We start from the raw sequence: 13,417 nt of genomic DNA on the forward strand, positions 1-13,417 counted from the left end.
ATTAAGTGTTACAGTCTATGAACATGGGATGTCTTTTCATTTGTTTTGATTCTTACTTCTTTAAACAATGTTTTATAGTTTTTTGGAGCATAAGTTTTGGACTTTTAAAAAAAATTTCTTAAGTAATTCATTATTTTAGTGCTATTGCAAATGAAATGGTTTTCTTAATTTTATTTTGAATTGTTTATTTCAAGTGTGTAGAAATGGAATTAATTTTTGCATGTTGGTCTTGTATCCTGTGGCCTTGCTACACTAATGTATTAGTTCTAATAATTTTCAGTCAATTCCTTAGGAGTTTCTATATATATGAATATGTCATCTATGAATAGAGATAGTTTTAATTCTTTCTTTCCAATCTGGATTTCTTTTATTTCCTTTATTTCATGCTTGACTAGAACCTCCACTGCAATGTTGAAAAGAGATGATAAGAATGGACCCCCTTATCTTATTCTGGATCTTGAAGAAAGTTTCAGACTTTCACTATTGAGTATGAAATTAGTTTTGTAGATGGCCTTTACCAGGTCAAGAAAGATCCCTTCTGTTTCTAGTTTGTTGAATGTTTTCATCACAAAGAGCTGTTAGATTTTTACCAAATTCTTTTTCCTCATCTATTGAGATGATCATGTGGTTTTATTTTTGTATGCTATTTATATAATGTTTTGCATTAATTTTTATTTACTTATTTATTTTGAGATGGAGTTTCCCTGTGTATCCCAGGCTGGAGTGCAGTGGTGCAATCTTGGCTCACTGCAACTTCTGCCTCCCAGGTTCAAGTGATTCTTTTTCCCCAGCCTCCAAAGTAGCCAGGATTACAGGCATGTGGCACCACGCCCAGCTCATTTTTTCTATTTTTAGTAGAGATGGGGTTTCGCCATGTTGAGCAGGCTGGTCTCGAACCCCTGGCCTCAGGCGATCCACCCACCTCAGCCTCCCAAAGTGCTGGGATTACAGGTATGAACCACTGTGCCCAGCCTGATTTTTAGATATTAAATCAATCTCAGACTTCTGGAATAAATCCTATGTGATTATGGTGTATAATTTTTTAATATGTTGCTGTATTTGGTTTGCTAGTATTTTGTTTAGGATTTGTTTAGGATTGCATCAGCATTCAAAAGAAATAGGCCAGGCACAGTGGCTTACTCCTGTTATCCTAGCACTTTGGGAGGCCGAGGTGGGTGGATCACCTGAGGTCAGGAGTTCAAGACCAACCTGGTCCACATGGCAAAACACCATCTCTACTAAAAATATAAAAATTAGCCAGGCATGGTGGTGTGTGCCTATATTCCCAGCTACTCAGGAGGCTGAGGCAGAAGAATCGCTGGAACCAAGGCGGAGGTTTCAGTGAGTGGAGATTGGACCATTGCACTGCAGCCTGGGTGACAGAGTGAGACTCTGTCTGGAAAAAAAATTGTGTGTGTGTGTGTGTGTATGTGTATATGTATGTGTATATATAAGTATATATACACACACATTAAACAATATTTTAACGTACATACATATATGTGTGTGTATATATATGTATGTGTATATATATGTATGTGTGTGTATATATATGTATATTCATCTACCTTTTTTCTTTTTTGTGCCCTTTGTCCTGTTTTGATATCAAGATAATACTATAGATCTGTAGAATTAGTTGGGACATGTTCATTCATACTTCTTGTATCTTTCTGAGGTTGCCCAGGATACATAAGCATGGTATGGATGTTCATTAATTTAACCGTTCCTCCTATTGTAAGACATAGGTTGTTCCTAATTATTTTCTAGCACAACTGCTTTATAAACCATATTTTCATTGAAATATTTAAATTGTAAATATGTATAGGTACTGCCAAGTTTTGGAGAATTTTTAAATTTAAATATTGTTAGTTAATTTGCAAGAACCTTATTCTCACAGCTAACATATACTATGTTTTTTCTCTCCTGTGGTACTACATTAAGAGCTCTACATAAGCTTTCACCCTGTGAGGTTATTTCATTTATAAATATATATGTATGTATTTATATATTTTAAATTCAGATGAGGTCTCACTGTGTTGCCCAGGCTGGTCTCAAACACCTTGCCCAGGCTGTTATTTCATGTTTAATAATAAAGCACATTTAATGTGTCACACATTTGTTATTATTTTCCCCCATTCTATAGGTGAGAAAACTGAAGCACAGAAGTTACATAGCTTGCCTAAAGTCACACAGCTAGTAGGTGGTAAAATTCGATTTAGACTTCGTTCAGCCATGATTTAAATTGGGAGAAGTGGTGGGTAGCCTCCAAGATGGTCAAAATTCTAGTGAAAACTGAAATAAAACTTATGGCCCTAGTTCAGTATTTTTTTTTTAAATTATATTCTAAGTTCTGGGGTACATAGGCAGATCTTGCAGGATTGTTACATAGGTATACACTTGCCATGGTGGTTTGCTGCCTCCATTCCCCCATCACCTACGTTAGGTATTTCTCCTAATGTTATCCCTCCCCAACCTCCCCACCCCCTGCTATCGCTCCCCTAGCCTCCCCACCCCCCAACAGGCCCCAGTGTGTGACATTCCTCTCCCTGTGTCCAGATGTTCTCATTGTTCAACACCCACTTATGAGTGAGAACATGTGGTGTTTGATTTCCTGCTCTTGTGTCAGTTTGCTAAGAATGATGGTTTCCGGATTCATCCATGTCACTGCAAAGGACATGAACTCATCCTTTTTTATGGTTGCATAGTATTCCATGGTGTATATGTGCCACATTTTCTTTATCCAGTCTATCCTTGATGGGCATTTGGGCTGGTTTCAAGTCTTTGCTATTGTAAACAGTGCCGCAATGAACATACATGTGCACGTGTCTTTATAATAGAATGGTTTATAATCCTTTGGGTATATGCCCAGTAATGGGATTGCTGGGTCAAATTGTATTTCTATTTCTAGATCCTTGAGGAATCACCACACTGTCTTCCACAATGGTTGAACTAATTTACACTCCCACCAACAGTGTAAAAGCGTTCCTACTTCTCCACATTCTGTCCAGCATCTGTTGTCTCCAGATTTTTTAATGATCACTATTCTAACTGGCATGAGATGGTATCTCAGTGTGGTTTTGATTTGCATTTCTCTAATGATCAGTGATGATAAGCATTTTTTCATATGTTTGTTGGCTGCATAAATGTCTTCTTTTGAAAAGTGCCTCTTCATATCCTTTGCCTACTTTTTGATGGGGTTGTTTTTTTTCTTGTAAATTTGTTTTAGTTCTTTGTAGATTCTGGATATTAGCCCTTTGTCAGATGGGTAGCTTGCAAAAATTTTCCCGTTCTGTTGGTTGCCAGTTCACTCTAATGATTGTTTCTTTTGCTGTGCAGAAGTTCTTAAGTTTAATTAGATCCCGTTTGTCTATTTTGGCTTTTGTTGCCATTGCCTTTGGTGTTTTAAATATGAAGTCTTTGCCTATGCCTATGTCCTTAGTGATATTGCCTATGTTTTCTTCTAGGGTTTTTATGGTGTTAGATCTTTATATTTAAATCTTAATCCATCTGGAGTTAATTTTTGTATAAGGTGTAAGGAAGGGATCCAATTTCAGCTTTCTGCACATGGTTAGCCAGTTTTCCCAACACCATTTATTAAACAGGGAATCTTTTCCCCATTGCTTGTTTTTGTCAGGTTTGTCAAAGATCAGATGGTTGTAGGTGTGTGGCATTACTTCCAAGGCCTCTGTTCTGTTCCATTGGTCTATATCTGGTTCAGTATTTCTTTTTGCCATCAGTGGATTTTTTGTGTTTTATTTGATGTTACTGATGAATATATGTTGCAGGCTATTGTTCTGAAGAAACGGGGCTGCCAGGTTGTATACTAAGGAAGATGTCTGGGTGTCCCATGCTAGGTTTGAACAGTGTCTTTCTTCCCTTCTTATCTCCTTAGAACCACACCAAGCACTCATCCTGTAAAAAATGTAAAGTTCAGTTTGTTCAGTCAGAATGTATTGAGTTCTTACTGTTGGCCCAACCTGACTACAGGAGTTCTTAAGCTGGGCCCATGGATAGAATTCAGAGCATCTGTAAATGTGGATGGCATCATCTTTATGTTACTAGCATCCAACTAACCCCTGACTGACTAACCTTGAGCATGTCCTCCGACGATGAATGATGAATGAATCCCGACACAGGATGAGCAGGGCTTGTAATTTTGGCACCAGTGAAATCACACATCTGCTCTCTCCACTTGACAGTCACAGCAGATCCCTTATCCTTCACCGTGACCACTACCTTCAAATCATGGTGGTGATTAGCCCTAATCTTGTTATTTCATTTTATAAACATATCTGTATATAAATACATAGATATTTTTTAACTTGAGATGGGATCTCACTATGTTGCCCAGGCCGGTTTCAAACTCCTGCACTCAAGCAATCTGCCTGCCTCGGCCTCCCAAAGCACTGGGATTACAGCCGTGAGCTGTTATGTCATGATTTAATAATAAAGCACATTTAATGTGTCACACACTTGTTTCATTGTTTAGTAACTGTGTTTTAATACAGCTGCTTTTGTAATTTCATGTATTTTATTTCATTCATTAAAAATAAATTATTCTAAGAAGGGACCAGTACACTTCCCTAGACTGCTGAAGGCTGCACATAGCAGAAAACAGGAATTGAGAATCAGACCAAAGTTAGGCTGGTTTTGAAGTGAAAAAGGGAACCTGCCACTGCCTCCATCCCTCTTTCTCATGATAGGGCATTCATCCACTTGTGGTTGTTTCAAAAACAGACTTGAAACACATCATTGCTCAATCACTATGCGTAATCTCAGCTCTTTGTGATGATTCAGAAGCTGTTTCCGGATGTTGCCAGGTGCTGAGGGTCATCATTAGCAGCATAATTTACCATAGTCCCTTAGAGCAGTGGGGGAAGACGCCAGCATTTGGAAATGTCCTATTTATAGAGTACTCTTTGTATAGTGTAGGGGACTTTGTTCAAAGTTCCCACCCTGCTCCCTTGTCTCTGCCTTCTCAGCTAGTGATGATGTCGTTCTCAGCTAGCGATGATGTCCTTCTGGCTCTTAGCCCACCATCTACCCCATGGTTTCAGCATGCCATGAACACTTGGCTGTAAATGCCAATTTTTGAATATATAGTATTGTTTCATGGTGATTTAATACTACTTCTTGCTTAAGTTTATTTATTTATTTTTATTTTTTAATCTTTTTTCCATGATCTGTGGTTTTATTTTTAATTATCTTAAGTCTTATGATCACACATCATTTTTAAATTTGTGTATATCTCCTCTACTTTAATCCTTTTAAGTCGGCAAAAGCACCATTCCCAATCACAAATACACAGCAGTTGTACAGTTTTGTTTCTGAATGGCTGTTTAAAGACAATCCTAAATTATAACTTAGTTTGACTTAGATTGTAAAGAATCCAAGAGTGAAGTTTAATTGGCTACTATTTTAAAAGCACGTGACCTTATAGATCATCTATAAAATGTGTGAAGTGTTAAATAATTTTTGATATTACACATAAACCACACAAAATGCCTTTCAATAGTAAAAGACACCATTTTAAATACAGGGAATTCTAATTAGATTGGCATAGTTAAGGCCAAAAATATAAAGTAGCCATTGCTACCCCCCCTTCAACCCTTGCCTTTAAGAGGCAAATGAACACAAAACACAGGTGAATCTTGCTTGGTTCTGAGACAGTGAAGGAATTTCCCCCATATTTAAATATATTCACATAACCAGTTATATAAATCTAAATGTAAAACAATCTCCAGTGAGTTTGAAGATGGCACTCACCATCTTTGCGAAAAGTTTAACATTACTAACGAAGTCTAATCATATCTTTAGAAGGGGTAAACAGTGATAGAATTTACTAAATTGGAATTACTATTAAAATCCAAAAACTGAACATATTCATTTAACCACAAGCCAGTCTTAGTTTTAAATCAGGACTGCCCAACAAAATATTCTGTCAGTCATTCATGATGTAAATTCTGGTGTATGAGATCTAGTAAAGTATGGTACACATAAAAAAGTCATGAGACATTTGTTTCATAATAAATAGGGCAGTGGCCAATTATTACTCATTAGTAGCTTTTTTGAGATAAGCTATTAAGTCTTCCCTTTCTCCCTTCTTCTTAATGCCGACAAAGATCATTTTTGTTCCAGGGATATACTTCTTGGGATTCTCCAAATATTCCATCAGTGTATCCTCTCCCTAGAGGATGCCTTTGTTCTTATTGGCTTCAGTGTAAGTGAATCCAGAGGCCTGACCTGTCTTCTGCCCAAAGATACCATGGAGATTAGGCCCAGTCTTGTGCTTGCCTCCCTTTTCCACGGTGTGACATTGGGAACACTTCTGAATAAAAATCCTCTTGCCTTTCTCAACATCACCCATATTTAATTCTTTTTCGTCATTAGCGCAACAAAGGTTACCGCTCAGAAGCCGGACGTCCCACTCTCTCTATTTTTTAATTTTTTGAGACAGAGTCTTACTCTATCACCCAGGCTGGAGTGCAGTGGTGCAATCTCAGCTCACTACAACCTCCACATCCTGGATTCAAGTGATTCTCACCTCAGCCTCCTGAATAACTGGGATTACAGGCATGTGCCACGATGCCTGGCTAATTTTTGTATTTTTAGTAGAGATGAGGTTTCACCATGTTGCCTATGCTGGCTTCTTGCTTAAGTTTAAATTAGAAATTGTCGTTGGCCTTGGACCAAAGGCAACATGCTTTATTAGGTCTATAGATGTTGATGAGTTGGTAGGTGTTTAACAACAACCTTAAAAAAAAAAAGAAAGAAAGTAAGTAAGCTCTGATTCATAGCATTTGCCTATTTCTGTGGTGTAAATATTCCCACACTGACTGGTTTCAAGCCACAAAAGTGAAGTTGCTGAAGGCAGAAGGCAGAATAGGGAAGAGATGTGCACAGTCGGCTCTCAGGGGACTTTCCCAGCCAGCTCCAGCTCACTGCTGTGAACCTCAGAGTGCCTGAGAAAATCTGAATTCATTGTCAACTTTTTTTTTTTTTTTTGAGAAAGAGTTTTGCTCTGTCTCCAGGCTGGAGTGCAGTGGTACCATCTCGGCTCACTGCAACCTCCGCCTCCAGGGTTCAAGGGATTCTCCTGCCTCAGCCTCCCAAGTAGCTGGGACTAGAGGCATGTGCCACCACGCCCAGCTAATTTTTGTATTTTTAGTTTCACCAGGTTGGCCAGGATGTTGTCGATCTCTTGACCTCGTGATCTGCCTGCCTTGGCCTCCCAAAGTGCTGGGATTACAGCCATGAGCCACCATGCCCAGCCCCATTGTAAACTTTTAAATGTCAGATTTCCCAGTCAAAATCTAGATTCCTGATTTCTCTTGGGAAAATGGAAAATTTGGCAGTATCAGGCCCACATTCCTCCATGCCCGCCATTCACTGAAGAGGAGGTTCGATGGTCCCTCTGAGGAGCGATATGGTTTGGTTGTGTCCCTGCCCAAATCTTATCTTTAATTGTAACTCCCACAATTCTCAAGTGTCATGGGAGGAATGTGGTGGGAGGTGATTTAATTATGGGGTTGAGTCTTTCCTGTGCTGTTCTCGTGATACAGAATGAGTCTCATGAGATCTGATGGTTTTAAAAACAGGAGTTTCCCTGCACACGCTCTCTTTGCCTGCTTCCATCCATGTAAGATGTGACTTGCTCCTCCTTGCCTTCTGCCATGATTGTAAGGCTTCTTCAGCTACGTGGAACTGTAAGTCCATTAAGTCTCTTTTTCTTCCCAGTCTTGGGTATGTCTTTATCAGCAGTGTGAAAACAGATTAATAGAGTAAATTGGTACCAGTGGAGTGGGGCATTGCTGAAAAGATACTTGAAAATGTGGAAACAAACTTGAAACTGGGTAACAGGCAAAGGTTAGAACAGTTTGGAGGGATCAGAAAAAGACAGGAAAATGTGGGAAAGTTTGGAACTTCTTAGAGACTTGTTAAATGGCTTTGGCAAAAATGCTGATAGTGATATGAACAATAAGGTCCAGGCTGAGGTGGTCTCAGATAGAGATGAGGGACTTGTTGGGAACTGGAGCAAAGGTGACTCTTGTTATGTTTTGGCAAAGAGACTCGAGGCACTTTTCCCCTGCCCTAGAGATTTGTGGAACTTTGAACTTGAGAGAGACTATTTAGGGTATTTGGCAGAAGAAATCTCTAAGCAGCAAGGCATTCAGGAGTTGACTTAGGTGCTGTTAAAGGCATTCAGTTTTATAAGGGAAACAGAGCATAAAAGTTTGGAAAATTTGCAGCCTGACAATTTGATAGAAAAGAAAATCCCATCTTCTGAGGAGAAATTCAAGCTGACTGCAGAAATTTGCATAAGTAATGAGGAGCTGAATGTTAATCCCCAAGACAATGGGGAAAATGTCTCCAGGGCATGTCAGAGGTCTTCACAGCAGCCCCTCCCATCACAGGCCCTGAGGCCTAGAAAAATAATGGTTTTATGGGCTAGGCCCAAGGTCCCTGTGCTATGTGCAGTCTAGAGATTTGTTGCCCTGCTTCCCAGCCAATGCAGCCATGACTAAAAGGGGCCAAGGTACAGCTCAGGCCATGGTTTCAGAGGGTACAAGCCTCAAGCCTTGGCAGTTTCCATGTGGTGTTGAGACTTCAAGTGCACAGAGGTCAAGAATTGAAGTTTGGGAATCTCTGCCTAGATTTCAGAGGATGTATGGAAATGCCTGGATGTCAAGGCAGAATTTTGCTGTAAGGGAAGGGCTCTCATGGAGAAAGTCTGCTAGGGCAATACAGAAGGGAAATGTGGGGTTGGAGCCCCCACACAGAGTCCCTATTCAGGCACCACCTAATGGAGCTGTGAGAAGAGAGCCACTGTCCTCCAGACCCCAGAATGGTCAATCCACTGACAGCTTGCACCATCTGCCTGGAAGAGTCACAGACACTCAATACCATCCATGAAAGTAGCCAGAAAGGAGGCTGTGTCCTGCAAAGCCACAGGGGCGGAGCTTCCCAAGACCATGGGAACACACCTCTTGCATCAGCATGACCTGGATGCGAGACCTGGAGTCACAGGAGATCATTTTGGAGCTCTATCTAAGATTCGAATGCCCTGCAGGATGTCAGACTTGCATGGGGCCTGTAGCCCCTTTGTTTTGGCCAATTTCTCCCATTTGGAGTGGGTATACGCATGCCTGAACCCACACTGTATTTAGGAAGAACTAACTTGCTTTTGATTTTACAGGCTTATAGCAGAAGGAACTTGCCTTGTCTCAGATGAGACATTGGACTGTGGACTTTTGAGTTAATGCTGAAATGAGTTAAGATTTAGGGGGACTGTTGGGAAGGCATGATTGGTTTTGGAATGTGAGGACATGACATTGGGAGGGGCTGGGGCAGAATGGTATGGTTTGGCTCTGTGTCCTCGCTCAAATCTCATCTTGAATTGTGACTCCCACAATTCCCATGTGTCATGGGAGGAACCCAGTGGGAGGCAATTGAATCATGGGGGTGGGTTTTCCCATGCTGTTTTTCTGATAGAGAATGAGTCTCATGAGACCTGATCATTTTAAAAACAGGAGTTTCCCTGCACAAGCTCTCTTTGCCTGCCACTATCCATGTAAGGCGTGACTTGCTTCTCCTTGCCTTCTTCCACGATTGTGAGGCCTCCCCAGCCATGTGGAACTGTGAGTCTATTAAACCTCTTCTTTTTCCCAGTCTCAAGTATGTCTTTATCAGCACCATGAAAACAGACTAATATGGGGAGCTCTGTGCTTACTTTGGTCCCACCCACCTAAGCTGAGTGTCATCTGCCATTCATCTCTGTGTTTGATCTCTTCTTGTCCCTTGGCTTAAGTGCTGAGATTCCCCTTGTCTCTGAGATGTAAGAACCAAGTGATCTTATCACCTAGATTTTTAATCAGAAACTCAAGAAAGAGTTAGATGACCCCACATGATATGTATTTTTTAATTGCTTCCAGTTTGATCATGGAACAGTCGTGATTTTCCTGATGGGGTATATGGAGATTTTATTCCATTCTTGTTGATTTCCCTCTGGGTGTCCCAAATCAGTAGGCACAAGAGCTTTTGCACTTAGGATATTTAATTAATGAGGATGGAACTGGTAAAGAATGAACTCTGTGGCTAGCTAAAGGTTTTCCTATGGGAAATTAAGACCCACTAACTGGAAATGGTGAAAAGTGACAAGTTCAGAGGAAACTCAGTACAGTCATTAAAAATGTATCAAGTCCTATACAGTAAGCAGTTGACGCAGCACAGTCAAAGAAAAATAGCATCTCTAAGGTCTTGTTGGATACCGTCCATGTTGATTTTGGATAACGCCCAAATGTCTGTTTCTGGGAGAAAGACTGCTCTTAAACCTGGAATGCAGAACACTGGACATGCCAGATGCCTCATTATTTATCAGTTCCATGCAGACAGTGATGCAGGGAGGGTATAAGACATTCCAGTACCCTCTTTTTGGTGGGTTAGAGTGCTCCTGCAGATGATTTAGGAATGTGAGGTTTGAAACAGAGTCTGTGGGGAGAGTCCTGGAGTTACCAGTGCTGCCAGGGGAGAAGGAGAAGACCGTCAGAAAAGCAGTGGTTGGTATGTTAAGAATTGAATTATTATATATTTATCTAAACGTTGGCAAGAATGCTGTTGTTTATGAATTATCAATTTCATTTTGGGAAAGGGGGCTCCATTTTTAAAGACACTTTTTGCAAACATTAACCTGGCAAGATATTTTTAGTGACTCTTCTGTGAACAATTCCATGTTGTTTGGGAGGCAGAGAGAAACCCACTGCTAAACCGCATTCTTCCATGCAGGTTTTTCTTTCTAATAATTGATACTGAATGAAAGGAGAAGAGGGTTTGTCATGGGGTAAATGTAGTTTATTAAATACAGATGCAGTAAGGGCACAGTTAAAAAGAAGGAACAATACTGAGGCTTGCAGGCAAGAGATAAGGGAACATGGAGAACAGAGGTCAAAGGGAGCATTTTGGAGGACCAGGAAAACCCTCTAGTGATTAAGAGGATGGGCGGGATCAAAAGATACAGAAGATCAGCTTTTCAGAATTGAGTGTTTTCATTTCTCTGCTTTTAAAGAAGCATCACAAGGCCAGGGTTGATAGCTCATGCCTGTAATCCCAACATTTTGGGAGACCGAGGCGGGAGGAGTTTGAGACCAGCCTGGACAACATAGTGAGACCGCTATCTCTTCAAAAAGTAAAAAATTAGCTGGGTATGATAGTGCATGCCTGTAGTCCCAGCTACTCAGGAGGCTGAAGTGGGAGGTTTGCTTGAGCCCAGGAGGTCGAGGCTGCAGTGAGCCATGACTGTGCTACTGCACTCCAGCCTGGGTGACAGAGTGAGACCCCGTCTCAAAAAAAAAAAAAAAAAAAAAGTGCATCATGATACTCAGAAACAGGCAAGGGAGAGACTAAATACCCACCATTTATTAGACCCCTAATTTGTGCTGGATGCTAAGCTTCCTCTGGGTATGGGGCAGACACTCCAATTAGGGGCCCCAATTCCAGTAATTAAATGTGTTGAGCCAGGCACTACACTAAGTGTTAATGTATCTGCATCATCTCATTGGATCCTCACAACGACACTCCAGGAAACTGAGACAGGAAATTCGCTCCTTACTGCACAGCCAGCAGAAAGAGAGGCAGGTCTACCTGGCTCCAGGCCCCCCACTTCTTCTAAATGTCTATATCACCCTCAAAGCCTCAGATTGTATTGTGAACTAATTAACTAGTTGAGCAGAATGTTCCCGGAGCACATGGTATGGAATTGCTATTGTCCTCCCAGCACTGATGAAGAAAATTAACTCGCAACAATATCAGTTGGAGATGGAGTCAGTTCCATTTCCACTTGATTTTATCCTTCCTTGATAGTTTTCTGAATAAAAGCCTGTTACTATTGCCCTGATTTCTCTTTGTCGCCTCTACATTTTAAACAAATCTGGGGCAAGTCAGGAAGCAGGATGGATGCTTTTGATGCTATATTCCAAGGCACCCCTGGTCCTCCCCAGTGTGCCCAGCCTAAATTAGATGAAGTGGAATTGTTGCGAAAGGGCTAAAGGGGTCCCCATGGAGAGCAGATGGTGCTTGGGGTTATTTGAGGTTTCCTGTGGATATTCTCTGTCTCCCATTCACTTGCAGAGAACATTATAGGCTGTCTCAGTTCTATCGGGCGGGATCCCTCCCAGCCCTCCTCTCACAGCGTTCTAAACTTTCCTTGTTCATGGGTGGAGATTTACATCAAATCCTCGTTCCTGGAACTCTGGAATACAGTCCTAAGTCTTTCTTGATACTTGGATTGCCTTGAATATACTTATTCTATAACTGAATAAGTGCTTGGCATTTGGTAATACTGGTTTATTATATAATTGACTTGCTGTATTGGTATTTGTTTTAATGGGATTTGGAGGGTGCCATTTTCCACCTCTGGCCTCTTTCTCTCATGACATCAGATCTCTTAACTTCTGCTTGAGCTTTCACTCCATGGAGAAGGGTGAGGAGTCTCCCAGACATCTCTGAGGTCATGCTGTCTGCATGGAACCAGGAGCTCCTTGTCTGTCTCTATCTCATGCACTTGTGTGTTTGCACCTTGCACAGGGCTGGCATGCCATAGGCCTCCAGTAAATATTTCCAGAGTGGATGAATCAATGGAAACTACATCCCAAATGCTTTGACTATAATGTCCCTGGGCCCTTTCTTTGTCTCCACTGAATGAGAACCAGGTATTCACATGACCTCCCAAAATAATTGTTTCTTCTGACGGCCAGAGAGTACTATGAGCCAGTCATAACACTTGTCTAGTTGTGGCGCACTTGATTTTTCACCAGTAAGGCAAGTACAAAGGGCTTGAATTTCATAATAAAACTGATTCTCATTTCTCATAAGCTATGAGTCAACATCAGAGTATGGAGTGCTTGCTGAACTTCCTTCCTCTTCTTGTGTCTATGCCAGACCAAGTCCTAGCTCAAGTCAACTCAAGTCCCAGCTCAAGTCAACTCAAAGGAAGCAAGACTCAGTTCACACTTGAGGGGCAGCACAGCACCACTAGGTTTATTTGGCTGCTGGGGGATGATGGGCTTCATTATCAGGGACTTTTCTAAGAATTAAAGTTTTGTCTAGAATTGTGTTTATCCCAAATTGTTTTTAACTTAACCATTTTGGTGAAAGCATTTAAAATAAATGGATGACGTGTTACCCCACCTCTTCAAAAAAATGTGTGCCAAATATAATTTAAGCCCTTTTGGATGTTTGAGGTTCATCTTTATGGGCAGAGAATCACAGTGTTTCTATCAAAAAGGCAACAGCAGCAAGGAACCACTGTGGCTAGCTTTATTTGTCCCTATATTCATCTGTGATATCCAGAGTCCTTTCTTTTCTCAGATGTCCCTTTGTGCTGAGATCAAGGGGCTCTTTCTAAGAGGGGTGCACAGCAAGA

The 13,417-nt window shown here is 41.0% G+C and overlaps 1 protein-coding gene and 1 pseudogene across 1 annotated transcript in view; one reads left to right on the forward strand and one right to left on the reverse strand.

Moving 5' to 3' along the window:
- The window catches only part of KCNK13 (potassium two pore domain channel subfamily K member 13), a 112,514-nt gene that overhangs the window by 22,208 nt on the left and 76,889 nt on the right, over nt 1–13,417 (forward strand). The gene's annotated exons all lie outside the window — the stretch shown is intronic.
- On the reverse strand, nt 5,764–6,415 carry LOC135274189 (cytochrome c-like; annotated as a pseudogene).

Source organism: Aotus nancymaae, unplaced genomic scaffold (assembly GCF_030222135.1).
Source record: "Aotus nancymaae isolate 86718 unplaced genomic scaffold, 86718_ANA_hifiasm-v0.15.2.pri h1tg000011l, whole genome shotgun sequence".
Classification (NCBI taxonomy): domain Eukaryota; kingdom Metazoa; phylum Chordata; class Mammalia; order Primates; family Aotidae; genus Aotus; species Aotus nancymaae.